This window comes from Motacilla alba, chromosome 11 (assembly GCF_015832195.1).
Source record: "Motacilla alba alba isolate MOTALB_02 chromosome 11, Motacilla_alba_V1.0_pri, whole genome shotgun sequence".
NCBI classification, from domain to species: domain Eukaryota; kingdom Metazoa; phylum Chordata; class Aves; order Passeriformes; family Motacillidae; genus Motacilla; species Motacilla alba.
In genome coordinates this window covers 16,032,545-16,057,944 of record NC_052026.1, presented here as the reverse complement: position 1 = coordinate 16,057,944, position 25,400 = coordinate 16,032,545, and the positions used below count along the sequence as shown (strand labels likewise).

Below are 25,400 nucleotides of genomic sequence, written 5' to 3'. Positions count from 1 at the left end.
AGGTGACGCCATCTCCCCACCTCTTAGTTTTGGTCTCGTGGCTTTGTAACCCCACTTTTGGGGCACTGTATGAACCCAGCGCATGGTGCTAAGAGTGCTGTGCAATCCTTTGAAGGTGACAGGCTTCTCCTCCTGCGAGATGCTGCCTATTTTGCTTTGTTCCCCAGTGATGGGAGCCTGCTTTGAGCAGCAAGAAATCAATTCTCCTTCTGGTATTGAGTCACAACAGAGAGAGCATGGTAGAAGTTGTATGCACCACAATGTTCTTCTTTAGTCTGAGTGTTTAAAAATTCAATATCATAATTAATACATGTGAGATGGTAGAGAATCCACACAGAAGTTTGGAGAATTTCAGAAATATGGTGATTATGCATTTCCATGCGTGTAGGTATTATGATCTTGGACTACATGGTCACATTTTTTCCCTGACAGTCTGCCTGCCACAACACACAGGCTGGATGCACAAGGGAGACAAATTAAGATTGCATGTGCAGCTGTAAATGTGACATTTGGAAAGTCTGAAATAGAACAGAACTAGCATTATTTTAATGTAGCTTTTTGTATGCATGCAAATAAGCTTGTGGCTTATGTTCATCTCCCAGGTGCTGAAGACTTTGATATTTGTTGTATTTAGTGGCTCTGTACTTGTCACTTCTAGAAATGGGGATGTGGAGCGCAGTGGTGGAATGAAGATTGCACTGAGGTAAGGTGTGTTTCACTGCACCTCGAGGCAAATTACTGGTGATGTTTAAGACACATTAATTCATTGCAAGTTTGGAAAGACACATGCTATTGACTGTTCTGCCTGAGTAAGAATTTTCCCAGTTTTCTCTCTCCTGTACTCATCTGTAATGGCCTGAGGATCACTTTTAGGAAGCACTAAAAGGTAAGTCCAGCTCTTTGTAAAATTTGGTTAGTTATTTGAAGAACACCAGATTTTCTTTTATAGAAGAAGAAAACCTTTCTTTTTCTGGGCTTTTACAAGTCAAATGTCAAAAATAGAGTTTGTTAAGCTCATTCTATGTGAGCTCATGTTATATGAGCATCTTGAAAGGTGACCAGAACCACTTAGATATGGTGGCATCCAGCTCCTGTATTTATCTGTCAGTGTCTGGGTTACTGAACACCTTTAACTTGTATGCACAAACCATCCTTGTGGTGGGGGGGTACACACAGATCCCTCATTCTGAATTCTGGGCTTTGAATGATAAAATAATCCACAAGTATTACCCTGTTTTTTGATAATAGTGTCTAAAGTTGGATTAGATCTTAATGTCTTTGAAGTAACAAATTTTGTAATTATTTCTTAGGAAGGCGTTTTAAAAGTCATTAAGAAAAGTAAGTCAAAACCTTACTAACAATCTGCTTAAGATAAGTATAGGAAAAGTGGGGTGGTGGGGTAGTCATGCAAAGTGGTAGGCTCTAGAAATGGACATTATTTTGGCTCTGCTATTCTTAAATGAATGCCATTGACTTAAAGGGAAGAAAAAGTGTTAAGGAATGTGGTGACTCCTGGGAAGGCTGAGATATGATCTGCTTTACTCCAAACCACTAATCCTCAGGCATTGCAAAGTGTTAGATGAGCTTGGAAGGCATCAGCCTGTCCTGGCCTGGGGAAAGGAGGGATGAGGAGATGCAGCAGTGGTGTGTTTTACTGTGTGCTGGACCAGCCAGGGTCAGGTCTTACAGTTCTTCTTGCTCATTTTCACCTGCACTGCTAATGAAGCTTTAGCACATTCTGGAGCAGCCATAAATCTGTGCACAACCTCTTTCTGCTTCCTTCAGAACCTGATACTTCCCCTTCATATTACCCAGTGCAAGTTCAATCAATATCCACCCTCTTCTATGAAATGCGTTGCCAAGGTGTGCATTAAGGCAATTATTTTATTGTTTTGCTTGCATTAAAAAGCTGCACCTGGAATGTCCAAAAAATATGGAATTATTTTTGCAACCACTATTCTCACAACTGTTGCTTAATTCCTTAATGAAGATAAAAATGGCTTATTCCAGTACAGAAAGGGAAAAGAAAATTATCTGACCATATGGCGTCATCTCCACACAGAGAGTTAAAGTAGAGAGAAACTGTTTCTCATAGATATGACAAAAAGCAAAGACGTTTTACCACAAAGTGATGACTTTTTTGAAGAAGGTGCCCTTTATCCCAGAAACAACATAAGCATGACATGATGTGGCAGTTACCATGGCAACTAATTATTTTTTATTGAACAACAAGAATAAGCACAATAGCTTCACAAACCCAAGCATATCTTGGCAAGCAAGTTAAAATATCCTGGGGCATCATCAACATGTGCAGTTATCATTTTTCTTTTCTTTCTTGTTTTTTTTTTCTTTCTTTCAGAGAGTTTTTACAATTTTTGAATACAAACAAATATATTAGATCATGAGTCACAAGAGGTGTGTTACTTTTTCATCTGACCTCTTCCTTTACCAAAATCTCCCCTTGATATTGTGCTACTGATGAGTTGTAGCCATTTAAGTTATAATGGGCAGCATCCACCTTGGTTTTGCACTGGAATTGATGATTACACATTTTCAGAAGATGCCCGAGTAAGGAGTTAAAGGTTGACAAATTAGCTGACAGGAGAACGTGAGAAGGAAAACAGAACAGATGGGGCCCTTAAAAATACCATTCTTTGGAAGTATGTGGAATCAATTTAATCCACAACAACAGTACAATGAAGAATCTCATTCTGTAATTATGAGGCTGAAAGAGAGATGGTTTTGATCCAGATATTATTGATTTAGTTGACTGTGGGTAATAAAGTAATTCAGAAATTGTAGTGTCTGGTTCAGGCCTGGCTGAAGTCAACTGCACATTCTTCTATTTAGATACCCTTTTAATAAATTGGAATGAACTTTAATGAACATCATATTCAATATGTGAGTCAAGGGTGATGTATTGATGTTACCAAAGTTGATGGAACTTTTGCTGTGTTTGCACAATGTTGTCCAGATAGAGATGCAAGGAGAAAGTCCATGACAAAATTCTTCATTCAACATCCAGGAGTGTAGGGGTTAGGATAAATTACTTCAAAAAATACCAATGTTTTCAATAGCAAATATCAGTGAGTAAACATTCCCATATGATGGTAGCTTACAGGTATGTAGCTCAGTCTGTATAGTTCTCTATGCCAAATTCATGCTGTCACTCCTGTTATTGCAGACCATCTTGAAGGTAAGTATCATATGAGCCTCAGTAGCAGAACTGCTGCTATCATTTCAATTATGCATGCAGGCTCATCTGAGGACAGATCATAGCTACTGCCAAAGCCAAAACATTTCAAGAATGTTTCCATCTCCATTTGATAGATCAGAATGAAAGCAGAAAATCTTCATCTCAGTTCTTTCATTCAGGATGACCTTATAACTGAATATCTCTGGTTTATTTCTAGCCTCAGTTTAGAAGGAAAAAAAAGATCCTTCAACCACACATTCAACCTCAAGTTCAGTATTTTGGTTTGGTTCTGAGTCAGTTGTGTTAAACCAGTTAAGGTCAGATTAAGTCTGGAGAGGCTACAAAATTACAGGATCAAATGACACATGATGTCCTGTGGAACTGAATTGCAGTAGAGGTTGCATAAACATCATTAATATTGCTTAACATTGCTGTGGTATCTGAAGCAGTAAGAAATCAGAGTGAGCATGATGGAGAGTCTCCATGTGTAGTAAAAGTACCTTTGTGTGATGGAGAGTTGAACAAGACCTGCCAGGAAGGCTCATGTCTCACTGGAGGTGCTGCTCATGTTCAGGGGGGTCTTGTTCAACAGCCCAGCCTGGATTAGGGGAAATGGCCTCTGAAAGGGACAGGACAAAATCCCATTGTCAGGCTGTCACTGTTGGCTCTTTTCACTGAAACACAAAAGAGAGAATTACTTGTTCAGTGCTGTTGAAGCTTTAGTGGTTCTGTTTGTAGAGTTGGAAGCACCGATTTCAGTACCCTGCACCAATTCTAATGGAGATTAATTAATGTTCATGGCCCAGAAATGTTCCTGAGAAGCTCTGTCCAGTTGTGCTAGTGAGAGTGCCTAAAACATAACTTACTTATTCTCACTTCGGTTAAGACCAGTAGAGCAAGTTACTAATTTTGTTACTTAGTCCCTACAAAGTCACTACTTGCTTCTGCTGATGCAAATACAGAGGAGTAACCTCTGGGGAATGGGAGAGGTGGGATAATTTGTGAGGTGTTAGAAATTCTCATATTCCTGTAGGATGAGGCACTGGAGCTCCCCACTAGTTTTGTCAGGCACTTGATTCTTCAGCTGGTAAGTACGTGCAGGTAGCACTGGGGTTCTGTCTGCTGCTGCTGAAGAAAATCCTTACATCATCTCTGTGTGTGAGACTTGGCTGTGAGGTCATCAGGGCAGAAGGTGAGACTGGGAAATAGTGCCAGCTCAAAAAATAACATGTTGACACCCCCTCCCCAAAGTAATTTCCAAATTTATGTAAATACTGGAATTTTCATTTACAACTGCTTGCATTTATGTCTGGTATCTTGACAAAATACTGCTTATCAAAAAACAAAGGTACTTGGTCCTGTTAATCTGATTTACTGTAGAAGAACCTGGGGTGTTAGAAACTGTTTTCAGAAAGATGCCTTGTTTCTTCTAAAAGCCATCAGTGGGATGGTGGCCTGTGCACAAATGGGGGTTTCATTCATGAAACGTAGAGCGTTTGGCAGACTGACACAGCAGCCAGGAGAAGTGTCATTCTGGGATGACAGACTATAAAGATAAACAAGCCTTTGTGGAATTTGCAGTGGAAAGGGATCATTTATTAGAAGGATATGTGCTTTCCCAAGCTTTTTCATTTTCTTTCTGGCACTCTGCACAAGGTCCTCCAGACACCACAAACAGAGCAATGCCTGGGGTAGCCTTTGAGAACTGAGACATTGGGAGACTGGGCTGGGATGATCCCTGCCACCACAGGGATACACACCAGCTGAGAATGCAATCCTAACTGTGGATTGACTTGGTCATAGCTCAAAAAGAAATTTATTTTTATCATTGAAATAAACCCGTGCGGGCAGGAGATGCCGATGAGTTCACATTCCTCATCCAGCACCCGTGAGGCTGATCCCTATTCATACATGAAGGCAAGAGAAGTCAATTCTCAGGCAAGTGCATGTTGTGGGTCAGACTGGCATTGACTTCTCCACTTTCCTAACAGGATTATAGTGAATCCAGGAGTGGGATGCTGACAGCATTTTTTTCATTGTCACTGTTGGAGGACAAGGACAATGGGCAGCAAATTAAAAGTTCAGGGCAAATCAGTTATGTTATGTTTAAACATCATTTTGAAATGAAATATAACATGACATAATGTTATAAGGAAACAGATTTGACTGCCCAGACACCTTTTTACCAGTGCAGACAGCATTGAGACCTTGGAGGAATAGAATATTATATTGTTTATGTCCTACTCAACATTCTCTTACAGTATTGCAAATTGAAAGGTGCTTTTGTTGTCAATGAGAATCACGTCCTGAGAATTTTTTGTTGATGGTTTTCTTCAGCATCTTCTCCTCTATTGAATTTCTGGGAATGCAGTATGCAGCTCTGTACTACATACAGCTGACTTTCTTACAGATTAGTACCTGGCTTTGTATTTACCAGAAGGAATACTTGGCTTTATCACACAGGCTTTGCTGAGAGATTTCATTCTGTAGCTAGGTGACATGAACTTCATATCACTTGCAATTAGCATAAGAAAACATTAAGGGGAAAATAGTGTCTGCCATTTCCTACAGGACCAACAATTATTAAGGCAGAGGTCTATAATATAGTTGGATTTGTCAGACGATAAATATCAAGGCATATAGAAAGAATTATGAAGCTGTGTTCCTAAAAATATAAGTGGTATGTTGGGAATTACAGCTGGAAGGCTAAAAATGGCCTTTTTTCATACTACTCTTTTAACCAGAAATGCATTTGAGTGCATACAAAAGAAGGAAACTCAACAGGAATCATCTAAGTTGTAAATAAAATAATAATATAGTACTTCTCAATGATACATATTCCCTTACCTCTCTCCTCCCAGGCTAGAAATCTTCCTTTACCATAAATTTCTGTGCTATCCAAAAAATTCTAGTTGGGAAGTAGCATTAAAGGCTGTAGCTGAAGTGTGGCAAAAGGCACAGGTGTCCGTTTTGGCAGGTAAAAGTTTACATCTGCTGAGTATCATAGCTCAGACCTGCTCTGCTTAAATCACATTGTGGATAAGTCTATACTGGAGTGTAATGGAAAATACCTAAATTAATGCTAAGTAGTTACTCCTATCCCAGCACTCCAGGTATGGAGCCACTTTTCACCAAGTACCTAATGAGCTGGCACTGAGCTCCCAGCTGCTGTAGGCAGAGCACTGTGGAGCCACTGTGGAGGCATTACCCACATCACTGAATGTTGATTCACAAAACTGCATCCTTGCAGGAGCAGTGGGGGTTGTAGGCTGTATCTTTTGACAGCCATGTATCTCCTGAAGCAAACCCCTCTCCTGGACAGGAATAGAGGAAACTGTTGATTTTCTGTAGAAGAGGCATTTTCTGTCAGGGAAGGAGCTCTTCGTGTTCTCTGACTTTAAAGTATCTCCACCAAAGCCCTCAGTTTTCTTTAGATATCTATAAAGTAGCCCTTCTGGGCCCATATGTGATGTGAAACCATACTCCCAGTTGTTTCTGATAAAGGCATTGAGTGCCCTGCAGCAAAAGTGTGAACAGGCAGAAAAATCTCATGTTGTTAGCACTTGCTTTAATTTTCAAGAACAATAATTAGGCACTCAGATACTGGGGCGATGACTGTTCCAATCTGAATAAAGCAGCACAATGAACTGCCTCAGCAGCATGTTTCGAAGCAGTAGATTTTCCTCCTACCCTTTGCCTCCTACTCTGAAGTTTGTAGGAGATCCCATGCATATTACAGCAAAAGTGTGGTATGCACTAACTGCACTGGGGGAATTTTCTCTCAGGCAGCCAAAGGGTTTTTATTTCCCAAGCACACTTCTTTGGCAGCACATCAGGACTACAGTGAAAGAAAATGCTTTGCCTTTTATCTGAACTTCAGCTGGAGTCAAAGCAGTGAAAGATGCTGAGCAGTCTCGTGTTAGCCTTGTAGAGCTCTTGACCCTGTGCTTAGGAGGCAAATTTGTGTGCAGCCCCTTTGAGAGCAGTGGCACTTGCACATCCTCACCTTGCAGCATCTTGGCCAGTGCTCTTCAACCAAACCAGATCAGGCCCTTGGCATGTGACTGCCTCTGCTCCTGCAGAAATAGAGGTAGGAAAACCCACCTCAGCTGCTTCATCTGTCACTGAATGCAGGAATGAGCTGTTCTCTGCAGCAAGGACCTGTAACACTGAGCAGTGTGAGTGGTGGCACCAGCTCAGGGTCCTTCCAAAGGTGATTCACTGAGCCACTCACACCTTTAGTCTTTTCCTGCAGAATCTTCCTGTGCTGGACATTATATGGGGTTATAGTCACATGGAAAGACATCCCCTTTCCATAAGGCTCCTTAAGAACCAGCCCTAGTAGGCTACATCTGATTAATTTAAAAGGTGATTATCTGTAATAATAATAATCTGTAATACTGTAATACTGTAATACTGTAATACTGTTCTTGGGCTGCAGACATTGCAAGGACAAATGACAGCAGAATTTGACCTGTAGTTTGCAGGTAATACAGTGTTAAAGAGAAATGTCATTTATCAGAGAAGACCTCAGAAGGAGCTTCCAAATCACAATATTTGCAGGAGCAGCAGCTAGTCAGACACAGGTGTGTGTGCACTCTGTGTGTGGAGGTGAAGGGCTCACATGCTCATCACCACTCTCATCTCTTCATGCCATACTGAGTGGAGTCCCACTGCAAATCCACATTTAAGTATTGACACTCCCCCTCTGGCCTTGTCCCCACACAGCAGTGAGAGGTTGCTCCTCCTGCCCCATGCTCAGGACTGACTGGTCTGGTGGGTTAAGATGCACATTCCCCCTTGCAGACACTCTCTGGAACTGCCCTTTTCTCTGCAAAACACAGCAAGCAGCAGTGGGTTCATAAGGAATATTTGAGTCCTTTGCATCTCCTCAGTCTCATCCGAGCTGAGCCAGAACACAGAGGGAGTTTATGGACTTGGCTGTGCAGAGCACAAGGTCACACACAGGAGTTGCTGATTTAGCGTTCATTTAGTGTTAATCCTGCAACTCATTAGGGAATTTGTTGAACATTTTTCAAAGGTCTCTTTACAAATACAAACATGATGCCTAAAGAGGCTACCTGGAGCAGAGGCTAGACAGAGTTAAAGGAATAAAGTAGGGATTTATTAAAAGCCCTTCAAAAGGCCTTGGGCAGTACAAGAGCCTGGCCATGGCTACACCCAAGATGGACCCAAGATGGATGACAGGTCAGGAGTTTTCACACTTTTATAAGTTTTGGTCCATTTACATATTGGGGTCAATTGTCCAATTACACCTTGAGGTTACGAAGTCCCATCCTCCTAGATTGCTCTCCTCAATACTCCGGTTTTTTCACTTTTTGTGCCCAAAGCTGCAACAGTGTCCTTGGACCTCAGGCTGGAAAAGGATTATTTTGTCTGACTAAACTGTGAAGAGAACTTACTAAACCTTTATATGAAGTTCAGAGGTACACACTAAGGCAGTACAAAATCTGAAAAATATGAAAGCTAAAAGTTAAAAAAAGATATAATATTGCATTAATTTTGTCTAAAAGTATTGAACATTTAGTGCAAAACACTAAAGGAGGTTATAAAAGGAATCATTAGTGTTCTTGTGGTGCTGAAGCATTTCTTAGCATCTACTATTTTAAGCATTACAAAGGGTCAAGAGAAGAGCTCAAGATCAGCTGTATGCTTAGAATTTTTTTGGCAGGATGGAGATGACTGAACTCTTTAGCTAAGAAAGGAAGATGGGAGGGTCAACATGAAAAATTGGAAATGACATATCTGGGCAGCCTTAATGAGACACATGCAGGCATGGGTCAGTTCTCTTGATGACATATCAAGCTCAGAATCACATGAATCCAAACCCCTGTGTATATAGGTTGTGAGTGTGGAGTTTTAGATGAAGTTTAATTCCAGTTTAGCAACTTTTGGAGCATTAAAGAATAAGGCAGCTGTTCAGGTTATTCTGTAAACCTGGAATGGACTAAACAAATGAGCCAGTAAAGTAAGAAACACTTTAGTGTTTCCATGTCTATACAATATGAATGTGTATAGGAATTTTTGTTTTTATATGTACATGCACCTATAGCCATGGTTATGTTGTCATCTCTCTGCAATATCTGCAAGAGTCATTCAATAACATCATTTCATTAGATCAGCTCTGCCTTTCACGGACATATTTGGGTTTTTTATATGACATGGTACAACAATACCATATTAAACAATCTGAGAGCATAAAAATGCAATGATCTGTATAAATTAACAGAAGAAGAAGAAGAAGACATGCTTTTGTCAATTTACTTACACCTTTTTTCACACTTTGAAGAAAATAGGGAAAAGATAGTGAGAACAGAAATGTAAACTCTTGGAGGCTTCAATTGTAGTTACTACCCATAAAATCCTCTCATTTCAGTGCCTAGTAAAATGTTATAGGCTACTATAGGTTTTTGTCATTAGTGGATTTTATAGACCCTCTTAATGCTGTGCAAACCTTTTACAATTAATAAGCAGTTATCAGCCTGTTAAGGAAGTTGCTCAACACTGCAGACTTTGACAGTTGACCCATTTTGTAGACAAATACGTTACCAGCCATTAGGTGTAGCTCCCAGAGAGATTTCTTTAGAGATGACTAGGAACAGCGAAATTCACCCCATTATTGATGGATCTTTAAAACCAAACAAACTCGATCAGTGATCAAAAGGTGCATCTGCTCTTTGAAAGGCAAAGTTTAGTGCTCCATAATTTCAAACAGCATCACTCAAGTGATCTTTGGAGTCAATATTACAATAAGCAATTGTCAGTTCTGCCACTGCTGCATTGAGTAATGAAAAGTCATTAGTTTTAAGGGGTTCCACTGGCAACATAGGGTCGATGTGCATTGATATGTTTTCTCTAATCAATAGTGTGGGCAATAGTCAATCTTCTTGGATGATAAGCACATCTGCAAGTTAAACTCAGATTATTTGCTGTTAGTTCTAGTGTATCCGATATCACCTTTTACAGAAAGTAGGTCCATATCTGAAGGAGGATAATGATAAAAGCATTAGAAAGAGAGGCAGGTTCAATTGACATATTTGTTATTTTTTTTGCTAAGGATAAATTTTTCAGGGCAGTAGCAGATCTTCTCTTGCAGACTCCAAGCAATAGAACAATTACTAGAAAGAGTGGCTCTTGTGTGATTCAGAAAGAAAGTAACAGCAAATGAAAAAGCAGCAGGAAATGCCATGTGGGGGAAAATGCCTTGTGTTGTTGATCCAGTGAAGTGTTTCCTTCATGATCTTACAGAGACATGTTTATTCTGGGACCCGTGTTCTCCAGAATGGCTGGAACCCCTCTGCAGCCCATCTGTGCAATCCCAGAGCAGTTCTGCCAGGGGCAGAGGAGCCAGGCTCTGCTGTGGGCATCAGCAGGGCTCTGGGGCACACAGCCCAGCCAGCCTGCCCAGCTGAGCAGCAGCTTGTGGGGCTCTTGGTGATTTCCACACTCCACAGTCAGACTGGAAATACCTCCAGTTGTTCTTGGCAGTTCAAGGTGTCCCTTGGCTGAAGCTATAAGTCTCTGTTTTGCTTCTGATTCCTCCTCTGACCAGCCAGGCTTTGCTGCCTGTATTTGATCCCTCCTGCAAATCCTGCTTGTTGCACCCAGGATTCCCAACCCTTCCCTTGGATTCCCAGCATTTCTACTTGCCCTTTGGCTCTGTATTTTGGGTTTCCTGGCCCAAAATGTGATCATTCCTGTTTAAAACCTTAGCTGAGGCAAACACTTTTCTTTTGGTCTTTGGGTTTGGGCAGAGGCAGGTGTGCATTCTGTGTGTCTGCATTCAATTCCAAACCCAGCCTGAGCCTGGCTCTGACCTGCAGGCCCCGACTGCCACGTGCTGCCTGTCAGTCCTACATATTCAGTAAGGTCAGTGGGTTTATGTGTGGGGACATAAAAAAGGGATTTGTCTGCCTGAAACTCATTTTGAGTTTGTTTAGCTGGACACATAACATGGTCCATCCATGTTTATGCCTATGCTGCTCTCTTGCATGGCCCTCATGGATAAAACCTCGTTTATGTGTTCCTAATACTGCCAATCCTGCTGCACTCACAAACACACAGATATCTCTTGTTGATCAGGATCAGCTGTGGTTTAAAGTCAGTCAGTAGCACTGTAGGGGAAATACTTCCATGTTCCTTTTAAGTGAGAAATGATTTTTCATATTGATTTGTATTCTGAGACTCAATATAACATGCTATAACAATAAATATCTAGGATTCCTTCCCTGTTTTATGCATATTTTCAGTAGGACAACCTTCATTTGAAGGTTGGACTTGATGATCTTGGAGGTCTTTCCCAGCCTTAATAATTCTGTATGGTAACATGGGCAAGGAAAGCACGAGAAGAAGCAGGGAGTGAGGTGATCTCAAACAGCATCACTTCTACATCCTACAGTGAGGAGGATTTATCACCCAGCAGAGTGAATGTCTCCTACAGCAGTGACAGAACTTGGTCACTATTTCAAGTGACATACAAGTGATCTGTGGGAGTTGTGCTGGTGTTGCCCACAGGTGGCTGTTTGTGTCCATCTACCTGAGCTCGACTGGAAGAGCAGATGGAGCTGGGAAGGTCCTCTGGTGTGGGGGCAGTGCAGGCTGTCCTTGGCTGCCACCAGATAGCAGAGACCTCTCAGGAGGGTGTTTTGGTCTCTACACACAATTAGGACAGGGTAGATTTGCTTAATGTGAATCCAGCTTGGCTGAATCCCTATGGTAGCAAACCTCTCACTGATTTTATGCTCTGAGGAGCTGCATTTCCTACAAATCTGAAGATTGTGAGGATGGAAATGTGTGGTTTTGGTGCTGAAGGTCTCAGTCTTGATCCTTATGAGTCCCTTCCAATTTGAGATATTCCATGACTCCATGATCTCTGCCGCTGATCAGGGTGGCAGCTGTAGCAGGGGACAGCAGCAGGGCTGTGTTCCACGCTCATGGAGCAGGAGGGCAGCAGCAGTTGGAGGAGGTGACCTGCCATGTGTGACACCAGATGTATGAGAATAACCAATGACTGCATCTAAAATGAGTCATCCATAAGCAGAGGTTTGATGTGGTAAATTCTAAAGGTATAAGTGAGAGGAAAAACATGTTCCCTGTAGACACAAATTAAGATATTTTACTCTGGCTCTGTGTCACTGTTGTTGTTTTTGTTTTTTACTCGAGCAAGAGACTGTTCTGAATCAGACTTTAATTTGCAAATGTGTTTCCAATTCCCCTGGTGAACGAAGCAGAGTGTGTATAAATAGATTCTTACTATGAAGCAGAATGCCAACATGTAACCCAAATCCTTGCATTTAGGCTTTACATCTCATTTTTAGATGTTCTCTTTCCCAAGATGTATTTTTTCTTAATGGAATAACTTCACAGTCCTGCCCAATAATTCGGACATTAAATAAATCTAAATAACTTCTTATGTATGCTGAGTACAGTGGTTCTAGGGAATGACATTTGGATTTAGTTGAAGTTTAATAATACAAAACAATAACTCAGAGCTAAAAAATCCTGCAAGTAAAGAAAAATGTAGCACTTTGAAATGTAATTAGATTACATACAAGTAAAATGTTAGTGCTATGTTACATTACCAAATTCAGTTTATTGGATTTACCAGCAAGAACTGGAATTCCATGGCCAACTTCAGAGGTGGGTAGAGCAGCAATTTAAAGCTCTGGTGGATTAAGTGCAGTGGTTTCAAAAGCTGTGACTCCCATTTTCCCACTCCTGCCTCTCCAGGTATCCACGTGTCACCCACGGTGGTTTAAGTACCCTCCTGAGCAATAAACTGTGCCAGCTCAAGCATAACTACCTCCCATTAGGCTGACATTAACCTCTGGCAGAAGGATGAGGCAGAGAATAGAAACACTGTTTAAACTGCCATTCCTCAATCCACTAGGGCTTGACTCTCAGGGATCTTTTCTCTTCCTCTGCCTTAGGAAGGCATCTAAGCACAGGTGGGATGAGGACCTGAGCATATGGATGCTTAGGCTTGTGCAGGTCAGACTGAGATTGAGCAGATATGATGAAATATGTCAAAAGACAAGAGTTTCCTGGATGAAATGTACAGTAGCTTCCAGAATCCTATGATCCTGATGGACTCTTCTCAACAGATTGCAGTGGTTTTTAAATCTAATCTTGTGAATATATTTTTTTTTTATTCACTACAAAATGCTCCAGAAAGAAAATAGAGAGTTTTGTGCAAAGCCACCTGCATATATTTGAAAGTGAGGGCATAATTACACATACTTATTCATACCATAAGAAGTAGTTAATGCTTCATCAAGGCAAATATTTGAGCTTATCAGTCTATGGAAATGTTTTTTATCAGGATAAATGGGATGCATAAATATCTTACTATGAAAAAAGAAAAATTCTTGCCTGAGACTGGTGAAACTTTGAATTGTAAGTGTTCAGGGTAACACTTCTGTGAACTAACAGATAAGGCAGCTTGAAAAACTCAGAGTTGAGAATAAATTAAAAAATCGATGGCTTAATCTGAAAACCATTTCTGTGTGTTGTTAGAATTACACCAGATTTTTCTGTGTTTGCCTTTACAGTACTACCAGCCTTCACACTTTTATAATGAGTGATGAATATTTGTGGAAGCTCATCCTTTTCTTAAAAATCTTAGCTTTTATTTCAGAAGACAGATCTATAGCTGGATAAAACAGCTTTTAACTATGACCAGTGTTTACACAAAAAACATAATAAAACTAGACCAGCCATATATTTTTGGTAATGCAGTAATTCACATTAAAAACTTAGTAATTCTCATAAAAAACTTAAATGAACAAGACCAAGATACCATCAATTATTCCCAAGGGTTATGTCCGGGTGCTGTAACCAGATTGTGTTTAATATCTGGAGAAGCTGAGTGTGAATTGGGAATCTAAATGTAGCCTGTGCTTTGTAGTCAAGGTGAAGGAGAGGAAGGTGGAGATGTTAAAGCACACAGCAACCCAACCAGGTGAGCATGAGATCAAAGTCCACCTGAAGATGAGGAAATAGAAATTCCTGTGAGATACCCAAGCAGTGTCAATGGCAAGAGGAGAATGAGGGCAAGGCCAAAGAGAGATACCCACAACATTTCTGAGTTCATCTCATGATTCTGAGGGGTTTGGTTTGTGATTCTTTGTGGGTGATTTGTGATTTGTGTACATGGCAGTGCTGTACTTATGAGAAAACTTACATTGTCCTCCAAGTAAATATATGTGTAAATTTTCTTAGGGGATTACACTAAGCACTACACAATAGTTTATTTCAACAACAGCTAGAAATGCTCCCCATACAGAAACTATTCTCTTAGAACAATGGCCCTTTATTGTATTTGCCTTATATTGGTTTGGAGGCAGCCAGAAATTTCTTTAGTCTAAATATTTTTGTCACTGCTTGTTTTCTGTGTGGTGTAACATGTCTGGAAGATTAATGTTTATCTTCTGAATGTCCATTATCAGTTTTAAATCTGAATGGCACATGCACAACAATTTCTCCCTGCCTATGGCAGCAGATTGTCAAGCAGAATTATAGAGTATTGCACTGTCTTCTACGGTAAAAGCTATTCTACTGTTTAGGTGGAATTATTTGATTAGTTCAGGAAACTAATAGTTCATAAATAATTGAAGTCTAAACTCAGCCCTTCAATTGGATAAGGTTCAACATCATGAGATATTGTCTATGCTTCAGTTTTGTTGCTGAGGGCTTGAAAATATACTGTGTAGATATCAAAGAGCTGTCAAGCAAGATTTCTAACAGGTTGAGTGCATTGAGAAAAGAGTTAGTTAAAGTCTAAGCATGAGTGATAGTGTTTGCATAGTAAAGCAGAGATTATGGCACTGCTGGACTGTAAGGGGATGACTGATGTTATACTGAGCTAATAATGCTTATGAAGCTTGAGAAAATGTACAACACAAATTATTTTTCTCTCTTGAAAATGACATTTGAAATCTACTCAGAGGAACTGAATTGGTTCCCACAAGAAGCTCTGCAGGGGAAAAAACACATGCCAAAGGCAGACTGGAGGGAAGCATAGTTGTTTGCAAATATGTTACTGCTCCTCAGCTGGGCTTTCAGCACACACTGGAGCTATGTGGACGGGAGGCTGCCCAGGGTCCTTCTTGTTGGGTCTTCAGGGCATCCATTTGGCATTTCTGATCTGGGTTGTGGGGAGAGGTTTCTTGTCACTCAGACACAGGTGTGCTTTGGAAGCCAGTGTGCCCAGGTTAGAAAATTCTGGGTGATTAAGAGAGAAACTCCTAATGAAGATGCATGAAACTTGGGATCCTTATATTCTTAGAAAGGTGGCATAAAAAAAACCCCATAAGATGGGCTGTAGACTATATCCCATATATATTTATAATCCAGATATTGTTAGCAAGACTAGAGAAAATATTATATGCAAAGCATTTATGTCACTGAATTGCCAGTGAAATGTAGGCTTCTATAAAGAAACCACCCAGATGGTGTCATTAGAGAAAAGTTTGGAATGCCTGGTGTTTTCAGGCCCATCTGGTGTCCTCAGAAGTGCTGATTCCTTGACTTCAGATGTGTAGTGGATAAGGCATGCCTTTGAACCTTATAGTCTGAAAAGAGAGAAGAGAGAACTTTTCTCTCCTGAATTTTGGTTTTGAAAAGTGTATTTTAAGTCAAGAGTTCTTCTTTGGGAGACCACAATACATGAGAGTCATAATATCAGACAATTTGAGTTGGGTGCAGATGTTCTTGGCATGTTCCTAATCTCAGAGCCTTAACTTAATCATGGAGCTGAGGTGTCAGTGTAGGAACTTCCCAGTAATCTGCACCAGAAATTTTATTTCAGATAGACTTGTAAGTACTCAGTAGGGGTCCAGTTTTAGATAGCCTTAAAAACTGACCTTTAAAAGGTGCTATTCCAGACACCTCAGCAATTGTGCCTCCAGAAAACTTTATTCCTGCATCTGTACAGTTCTGCAGCTTGTGATCACCTAATGTATTTTGGTGGGATTTGAAGTCTACTACCATTTGTTTGTATGGGTTTCTGGTTGTCTGATTTCTGTATTTTTTTGGTAAATTCTGCAAGACTAAATTGCTCTTCCTTACTTCTGAGAGTGTTGCCATGTTCTCACCACCTGCCTTTGAGTAACAATTGCTCCATGACCATTCTGAAAACAAAGATGTTGTCAAGATACAAGTATTATGGAGGATTTTTTTTTTGGGTTTTATGCCTTTGGCATTTGTTTTATCTTTGTCTTCTTCTTGGGTAATTTGAGAAATCTCTTTGCTGCATATTTTAGGATTAATTATATTTTTTCTTTCAATTTCTTCAATTTTTAATTAAAAATTCTAGATGGTGATAATAAATAACAAGGAAAATCAATATCAAGTTGAACTATTTTAAGCTCATTAGTACACATTCAATTAGGTATTCTGTATTATGGGTAAAGAACAAAAATATTTATTCAGAGTAAAGGCACTTCAGTGAAAGGAAGATTTAATTTTCAATATCTCAAAAGAAATATGCACCATTTTAACTTTTATTTCCATTATGCCAAATGCAGGTAATCCAATCTCTTCTGGAGTAGGAACAAGCCATTCCTACTGCCCTTTATTCACTCCCAGATAAAGCAAGAGACAATCAAGTCTTTCCTCCACAGCACATTTAGTGTGCCAAAAATATTGCCTACTTGCAAACACAAGTGTCTTTAGAAGGATTATTTCTGAAGGAAAAATGAAATACTGGTGCCTATTAAAACACATTAATGGAAACTGCAAGTGATGGAATAAGACTTAATTTTGTTTTCAAGTTTTGGCCTGGAGCCTCTCCTCTATAATTGCTCTCCTGGAACATGTAGAAACAGGAATGCAGCAAGGATTTATCCTCACCTTGAGTTTCTTCATCCTGTTTCAGATGTGAAGGTAAGACCATCATCACAATGCCAGAGCCTTTGTGTGGTGTGGGAAGGCTGAAATAGAAGATAAAGGGTGTTAAATATCCCATATCTGGTGCCTGGAGCAGTGGGATTTGGTACATGGCTTTAGGGTTGTATGAGAGGAAGAGGAGCAGCTGCAGAGACAAAGCTGGTGCAGCATGGCTGAGATCTCCCTGGGGAGAAGGCATCATCCTCTTACCTACAGCCTGCCCTTGCAGAGATCTCCTCCTCCTACCCGCGGAAGAGAGACAGCTATGGGGCACTCAAAGGGAATGGTGACAACCAGCATGGTCAAAGTAAGACCTTTTGTTCCCCCAAATGCTGTCATTGAAACCTTATTTAAGCAGACAAACTCTGTTCTGAATGTGTATCAGAACAAATGCAAGTTAGGTAATGCTTTGGAAGGCCTGTCAGGAATTTTGTTTCAGAGCTCTCTGTGAGTAACTCAGCGGGATCAGATGCTCTATCTCCATGTGATTACATACTGCCAGGGTCCAGAGAGGTATTTTTGCCCAGAACTAAGCTGCCAGGAAGTCTGAAGGAGAATACCCTTCCAAATGGTGCAGGATTTTGTTATTAGTTCATGCAGATCTGCACAAAAAATGAACACTATGTCCCTGTTCTGAGGGCCTGGATTGGGAATTTTTTATAGGAATCAAGTAGCTGATGCATAAATGAAAAATAGACAAATCCTCATTCGCAAAAGGTGTTGGACAAACCTAGTTTACAATAAACAATTAGTTTTTCAGGAACAATAGCAGCAATAGGAAAAGTTGTTGCCCTCTCCATGCACATCCACATAATGTGAAATATTCTAAACCCTGTAAGTGAGCAGGAGGCTCTATTCTGCTCTACAAATAGAGAATGGATACCTTAATATAGAGAGGAATGGACAGGTATCTCAGAAGGGGGCTTCTGATCACCCATAAAAGCTTTATAACCTGCATAATGCAAGGACTAGCAGTATGGACCTTAATATCTGCACTGGGAAGTGTGCACACTCACTGCCAGCCCCATCTGTGTGCTGCTCCCTGATAGGAAAGATGAATGTCAATGATTTACCCTCTGCACAATCTGATCTGGGCAGGGCTTCAGCCAGCACTGCCAGCCAAGAGCGAGCTGCTCACACCAGTCTGCAGCACTGGAGCCTTTTTTACCATGCAAATAATTACTGTAAATTAATAGCACTATTACCATGTGAAAAATCACTTTGAACCCAAGCTATGGCATTTTACAAAGGCCAGATTTGAATAGCATGCATAATCAGTTTGGCTGATTAATTAGTTAATACTGATATAAAGGAAGAATATGATGGACCTGCTTTTCAGTGATACTAAGACCATTTTAGATCAGTTTTTTGGCAAGAAATTATTGCTCAAAGTTATTAGAAAACCACTCTAAGCATGTCCCTGTGTTTTCATACAGGCTACCATTTTTCAGCATCTTAATCAAATACTGTAAAAATATCTGCAAATACTGATTCAGGTTCAGGTCCATGTTTTGTGTTGTCTTCTATGAGTACAATTGAAATGTAAAATCAAGATGCCCATGGAAAGCTCTTGCACACTCAAGTGCTTGTGGAGATGGAGTTGTAAATTTGCACAAATAATGATAGGGGAAGAATTGTACTTGTGTGCTTGAAGGTGTGCCAATGTTCCTGTCTTCTTGCAAATTTGCCTGGGTGGATTTTAAGGGTATGCTTTCAAAAACCACATGAAAATTTTGTCTTTAAGTTTGCTTTCTGTGAATATAATATTTGCATTTGGAAACAGACTCTAAAGCTGAGCCAAGTGTATTACAGAGCTCTCCCCAGCTACGTGGTATAATAACATCTTGGTTGTTGTAATGGTCAGAGTTAATGAGGGACTTTAAAAAAAGGTTGAAGGTATTAATAAATAACACTTAGATTTATCAGCCTTTGGTTATTTCCAATTCTGAAATAAATGAGTTGCAAAGAGTGAGATAAATGCTGATTTATTTTTGGAATTATCATGTGTTACAATTCAAGATCAGATTAGGGTCAATTTACACTAAGTCTGCTTTGAAACTATTATATAAGTGAGCCAGAGTAGGTCACTATGTCCTGCTCTGCATACAAAAAGCTCCCAGACTCAGTGTCTATAAATAAAGATCAAGCTAAACCAGACAAGCAGCTTGAGTCTAATATTGGGAAGATCATTTTGTGCTACCTTCTGTAAATAATTATGCTGGAGTCCAAGCGAGAAGGGAGAACACACCATCATCTGGTGTGCACCACGCACAGAGTGAACAAGATTATGTTTTGGCATTAATATCAGCATTAATAAATAACCATTCCTAGCTCTTAGTAAACTCCAAGACTAAAATATGAGCCAGAAGAGTGGGTAATGTTCAGTTTTTATTTATCCATCCACTTACCTATCATATTTTGTGTTGCAGTGTCAGAAGACAAAATAGCATGGCAGGGTTTACTTGTGAGATGCTGTTGCCCTAGTTACCAGCCTCATATCAGGGTTAAGGTTGACAGTGTGGGCTCATTCCTTAATCTCAGCTCAGGTTGCTCACAAGGGAAGAGGCTTTAATGTTAACTGAGCCTGTCTTTGGCTTGGGGAGTTAGGCCTTTAACAATGCACCGGGGAGCATTTCTTCTTTGCGGCTGTCACCGCCTGTCTGGGGAACGGGGAATCGTGGCATGGGGGAGGGCAGACCTCGCTGCTTTGAGGCTTATTAAATTATGGAGGAGGGGATTATTGGTGGGAGCAGGGCTGTGGGCTCAGGCAGCGTTGGAGGAGCCCTTTGTGCTGCGGGCTGGCAGGGGACAGGTTTTTGTTACATTCTCCTTCCAGGCAGCTCGGATAGGATTGCTCCGTGGTGGGTGCCGTATGGCCCCGGAGGGTTTCACTGTGGCTGGAGTAACAGAAGAAGGTGCAGAGTTTGGCTTGGGATGGCAGGTGTGAGCAAATATACTCTACCTCCTTTGAAATGATGAAGGGAAGGATGCATTAATGAGCTGGTCCCACTGTCAGCTCTGCCAGCCAGGAATAGTTCAGGCTAAAATTGTCATCCTGGCTAGTCACCTGCTCTGCTGGAATTACCTCTGTAACTCTGGAATTAACCTCTCTTAGCTCTCAAGCTAGCTCCTTTTTCTGTGCACAGTTCTCTGCAAGACACAGAAATGCTTCTTACATGCCACCCAGAGTCTTCGATCATCCAAGACATTGAAGTGTGTTGTTGAGACTGAGCATCTGGTCTGACCTGCCATGAGGTGTTCTTCATCCATGTCTTGTAGGAGCCTGACCTGGATGATTTTCGCAGTGACCACGTATCACTCTGATTTGATCAGCTTTGTCATAAAATACACCGAAAAATGCTGTATTGTTTAAAACTTGGCAAGGGTGAGCAGGCAACCCAACACAAACCCTTCTTCTCTCATGGCAGCGTAGTGACCGAGCCACAGTCAGGCTGCTGGAGCTTGTGTTTGGGTACCTCCTTTGCCTGTGGAAGTTGAGATTTGTGTCTCACTTTCCCTAAGTATTAAAGTTCTTAGACCATACCATGTTGGAGGGACATTATTGGAATTTAATCAAGAAAGGAATAAAAAGCTAAATTTTAGGGGCAAATGGTCTTACCAGGGAAAGGCATAGGAATGGTTAGAAAGCATTATTTCCCTGCTAGGCTGGGCTGCCAGGTCTTCTGGTACAAGGGATCCTTTGTATTCTCATCTGTGAAGTCATTAGTGCTCATGGAGCAATAACCTCAATCTATAGCTAAACATATGGGAGACACTGGCCTTTAGGTGGGGTTTGCATACCTGAAAGGATCCATAATCATTTCCTCAGCTCATATAAGTGCCTTATTAATTTTTTTCTCGAGCCATTAATTTTCTTTACCCACTGTTACTTATTTTCAGTCATTCATTATAGGGGGAGCAGTCTGGTATATTCGTGTGCTATCATGACAGGTATTTCATACCTCTCACTGCTCTGTAAAGATAATGCCATGAACAAATCACTTGAAGATAAGACCCTCCATGCTCAATATCAGTTAGCCAGAGACCTATACATCATCAGAGCAGTTGCTTTTTGTAGTATCTTTTCTGTGGAGTTGAAGCTGTGTGCAGGGAGCGGGTTGCAGTTGGAGGCTGTGTGTGTAAGGAGACAAACCCCTGGCTGAGATCTTTGTGCTCCATGTTTGCCTTTCCTCTTCTCTCTTCCTTAGCATATTATTTGAGTTTACACATCAAGATAAGGTTTCCTCTAACTGCCAGTCAAGCAAGCTTAAACTGGAATCTGATAATGAACTTGTGTTCTACTTCATACATCAGCGACTGCCACGATCATTATTGGGGTGAGAACGGGAGCTGTTGCTGCTGCTTTTGCAAATGATGCTTGAGGCCAGACTGGTGTAGAGTGGGTGTCACACAGCTGTATTTGCTCCAGCTGCCCCAGCCCCCCTTTGGCAGTCTGCTTTTGTAGATTATGCACCTGATCTGCAAGGGATATAAATCATCATAGCTCTCTTGAGTTCAATAGAAGATCTTTCTGTTTCTTTCCCGTATGCTCATAGGAGAGTTTGCACCCTTTTCCTTCTGTTTCTGTTCTTTCCCTGCAAGAGACCAAAAGCAGGAGGGCCCTTCTGTGCCAGAGCTGTGAGCATGCAGAAACCCTGGATGATGCCACTGGTGCATACAAACCACAGCAGATACACATCAGCTCTGTTATGCAGTTAATTACTTGTGTGCAGTCACAGTGGCTGGACACAGAACAGCACATACATTCCTTAAGATGTACTCTAAAAATCAATGCTTAATGCCTATCTGGCAAAGAGAGAGCAGCAGCAGGTCCAGGTTGGCAGAGCTGAAGGAACTGAGCAGCCACAGTGGATATGGAGATGAGAATTGGTTCTGAGGAGCAGACGGGATGCATTTGGCCCAGTCTGATTTGCTTTGCATTCTCCTAAATGCACTTTCCAGCCTTTTCCTATCAAGATGATTTATAATTGTTGCAGATGGCGTCTGGGCTAATCCCTGATGAGAACTCTCTTAAGCTTCTGACAAATTTGAATCTGCAGGCATGTATCACATCAGGAGTGTTGAGGCATCTCTCTAACATGCCCCAGAAACTATGGATGGACAAAACAGAATCCATTTAAACATGCATCCATTTATTAATATCAAACAATGAGATGTTTCCTGTTTTACTTACTAAAAGAAAACATAATTAATGACTGCTATTATCTTGCCACCAAACAGAGTTTTCTTACCTAATTGGTGTTAATAGACCATCAGTTAATGGGGTAGACAGCAGAAAGGGATGCAACAAAGCCAGGAGTTGCCAAAACGTAATACATAAAATGAGGTAGGTGGTAACAGAAGGCAGCCCCTCCCAAAGACCACAGTAAAACCTAGCCACTGACTGACTCAAGCAGAATATCTCTGTTTTGACCCAGTGCAAATTCTTATCAGGGTAGCCACTGTTTACTGCAGAAAAGATCTGTGGTTTTCCTCCAAAAGTAAGTGGTCACGACCCACCAACTGTAAATATTCTCCCTGGACTCTCTTAAGCAGCAGGAATCAAACAGATGAAATTCTGCCTGCTTCAAGCTTTAATGAATGTCTGAGCAATATTAAGCTAGTAATTGACTTGTACTGTAGGTCAATGAAGAAGTGAAATCTGCAGTTCATATCTCTGAACTGTGTCTTGCTGGAAGCCTGCACCAGGCCAGGATGCTCAGTGGAGCCTGTGCTATAGCTGAGCAGCCACCAAAAATAAACAGTTTCATTCATTTTAATATGACTACATTGCTGTGGACACACAAACAACATCTGGCAAATGGTGCCCAAGCAGTTACAGGGATGACAGCCCATTTAGTATTCTGTACCTAATAAAACATCGAGAAGATATCTGTATTTTCAGTATTTTTCCTAGTGGGGCTCATCCTAAGTTTAATGTAAGGTCTTGTTAATAGATGTAAAATGGTGGTTTGGCTCTTGTGTTACAAAAGGTGTCAATTCCTGACTTGACGGACTCTGGATGCTTCTTTCAACCTTAACACCAGAATTGTTTGCTCCTTTGTTTGCTGCAAAGGAGCAGTAAGTTTAAGCTTTCTGCTATTTGTGTCAGAAACCTCATTTCTAATTTTGTCAAGAAGCTTGCTGCTCCATCTAGTAGAAGACATCAGTGACACCAGTTTTTAGCCAATCCCACTGAAGTCCATAGCCTCTATGTGATACAATAGTTAACATTCAGAGCTGTGTCAAGATAATTTTACCTGTTTTTTGCCTTGGGATTCTATTTCTTTCACTGCTCGCTTTCCACAGTCCTTTTGCTCCCGTTGCCACTTTCTGTTCTGTCTTCTATCTGGGCAAGAGAAATAGTGGACATTAGGAAATCGTTCCTATGTGTTACTTGTTCAGTGCTGCATTTATGGCTTAAATTAGGCCTCTGAGACCTTGGCTTCAGGGAATTGGAGTAAGAGGAACCTTTCTTCCTAATGCTGCAGTGGCAACAGTCCTTGTACTTAACTCGAGCAGAATGTATGGTTTGCATTCAAATGCATGTTAAAGTCTACCTCTGTTTTAATTGTCATAATTCTGAGAAACACCTCTGAGGAATTCTGGTTTCCTACAGATCCTCACAGAGCAGAAGTTCTCTCTCTATTCAGAAACATTCTAATCTCTTTTGTGCTGTAGTAAATTCAGAGCAGTGGTGGAAGATGGGTTTATAGAGGAGCATCTGTGACTAGGGTCTGGCTCATCAAATGCTTAAAACTCTTGCAATATTTGGATGTTGTCTGCATAAGCAAAGAGTTTTTGAAAGATCCACATCTGGAGCACACCTGTTTTTGCCAAGCTGGCTAAATCTCTTTCCCTGGGATTTTGTACTGGCATTTCAGCTGACAGTTTGTCTCTATTTCAGTCATTTCATTTTCTGCCTCATGCTTGAGGAGACGGGATTCTGTAATTTCAGTTCACCTTCTTTTCTGATCTCTGAAAATGAGTTTCCCAAACCAATTGTCCCTGGATGCAGGGGATCGTGCTACTGCTTCTGTATTATCCTGGCCATCTGTCTCTCCTCTGTGACACCTTTCCAGGCAGGAAGATGCTCCTTTTTGCATGTCCATGGAGCAGAAGAATCCTGACACAGGAGGGAAGCACGTGGCTTGTGCCTGATGGACACATTTCGTGGTCAGAGCTGAAGGCTCATGGCATAACTCTGATTCGTTCAGATCCATGCTCACATGACAATGTCTGAGTGATTTTGCAAGCGTGGTAATTCCATACACAAGCAAAGAATTAGATGTGTATTCCTGACCAGATATCAAGCTGTTAATGCCCAGTTTATAAATTTTAAATATTTGCAACTAACAGCTTCCAAGTAACTACAGATCAAGAACTATCTGTAGGAGGTATTTGGGAAATAATTTTAAATAATGAATACTGCTAAGACGATCATGATCTACTTGCCAATGACACTCGCAGACAAGTGTAACTGCTATGAATTATTCAGCCAATTCTATTGAAAATTATATATTTTTCTCAGAACTATAATTAATGATCCATAACAGTAAGTATGAGACACACTAACAAAGGTCTATTCTGTGCTACTTATGGAAGATTAAAATGAAAAGCAGTTAGTTTGGAAACCACAGACCTTGTTTCAGAATTGTTGTCTGCTCTGTTTACTGGCAGTGACTTTTGCTGCTTGTTTACTGCAATTTACTTAGTTACAGCATAAGTTACACATGATTATCTTCTAAATATGATGCTAAGCTGACATCTGTCAAGTTTAAAAGTCATAATGGGTGCTATTAGTCATTGAGATGATCCAAAGGCATAAGGATTGGTACGACAACAAACCTGCATAGTCTTTTTTAAAGCTGTAACAATTTATAAAGAGAATTTTGGGTGGGTTCTACCTGCTCAGAAGTGGGATGATGTTAGTGCCTAAAAGGCTGGCAGAAACAGAAGTCAAGCAGAAGTGTACAGCTGGTGGTCATGGAAACAGTTATCAGAATAATATCAATTAATCAAGCAAAATGCATTGCTTATGTCCTCCTTTGTTTGCTGCAAAGGAGCAGTAAGTTTAAGCTTTCTGCTATTTGTGTCAGAAACCTCATTTCTAATGGGCTTATAAAGCAGTTTCAAGCCATACCAAGCTGCTATTGCCTTGCAAGTCCTCATCGCTAATGCTAATTAATATTCCTCTAACTTCCTTTTCATTTTTAAAAGCAGTTCAAAATAAAATTTCTTGGATGTCTCAGATGCTTTTTAAATTTTAATTTAAGGAAAAAGCAGATGCTTAAAA

General features: G+C 40.7%; 1 long non-coding RNA gene across 1 annotated transcript in view; it reads right to left on the bottom strand.

Moving 5' to 3' along the window:
- Positions 1 to 2,244: 2,244 nt before the first annotated feature.
- LOC119705376 overlaps positions 2,245 to 25,400 on the bottom strand; it is a 53,958-nt gene continuing 30,802 nt past the window's right edge. Inside the window, exons 2-4 of the long non-coding RNA XR_005258218.1 lie at positions 23,365 to 23,453; positions 17,069 to 17,148; positions 2,245 to 3,870 (exon numbers count right to left, since the gene is read on the bottom strand). This is a non-coding gene — a long non-coding RNA (uncharacterized LOC119705376). The remainder of the gene's footprint in view (positions 3,871 to 17,068; positions 17,149 to 23,364; positions 23,454 to 25,400) is intronic.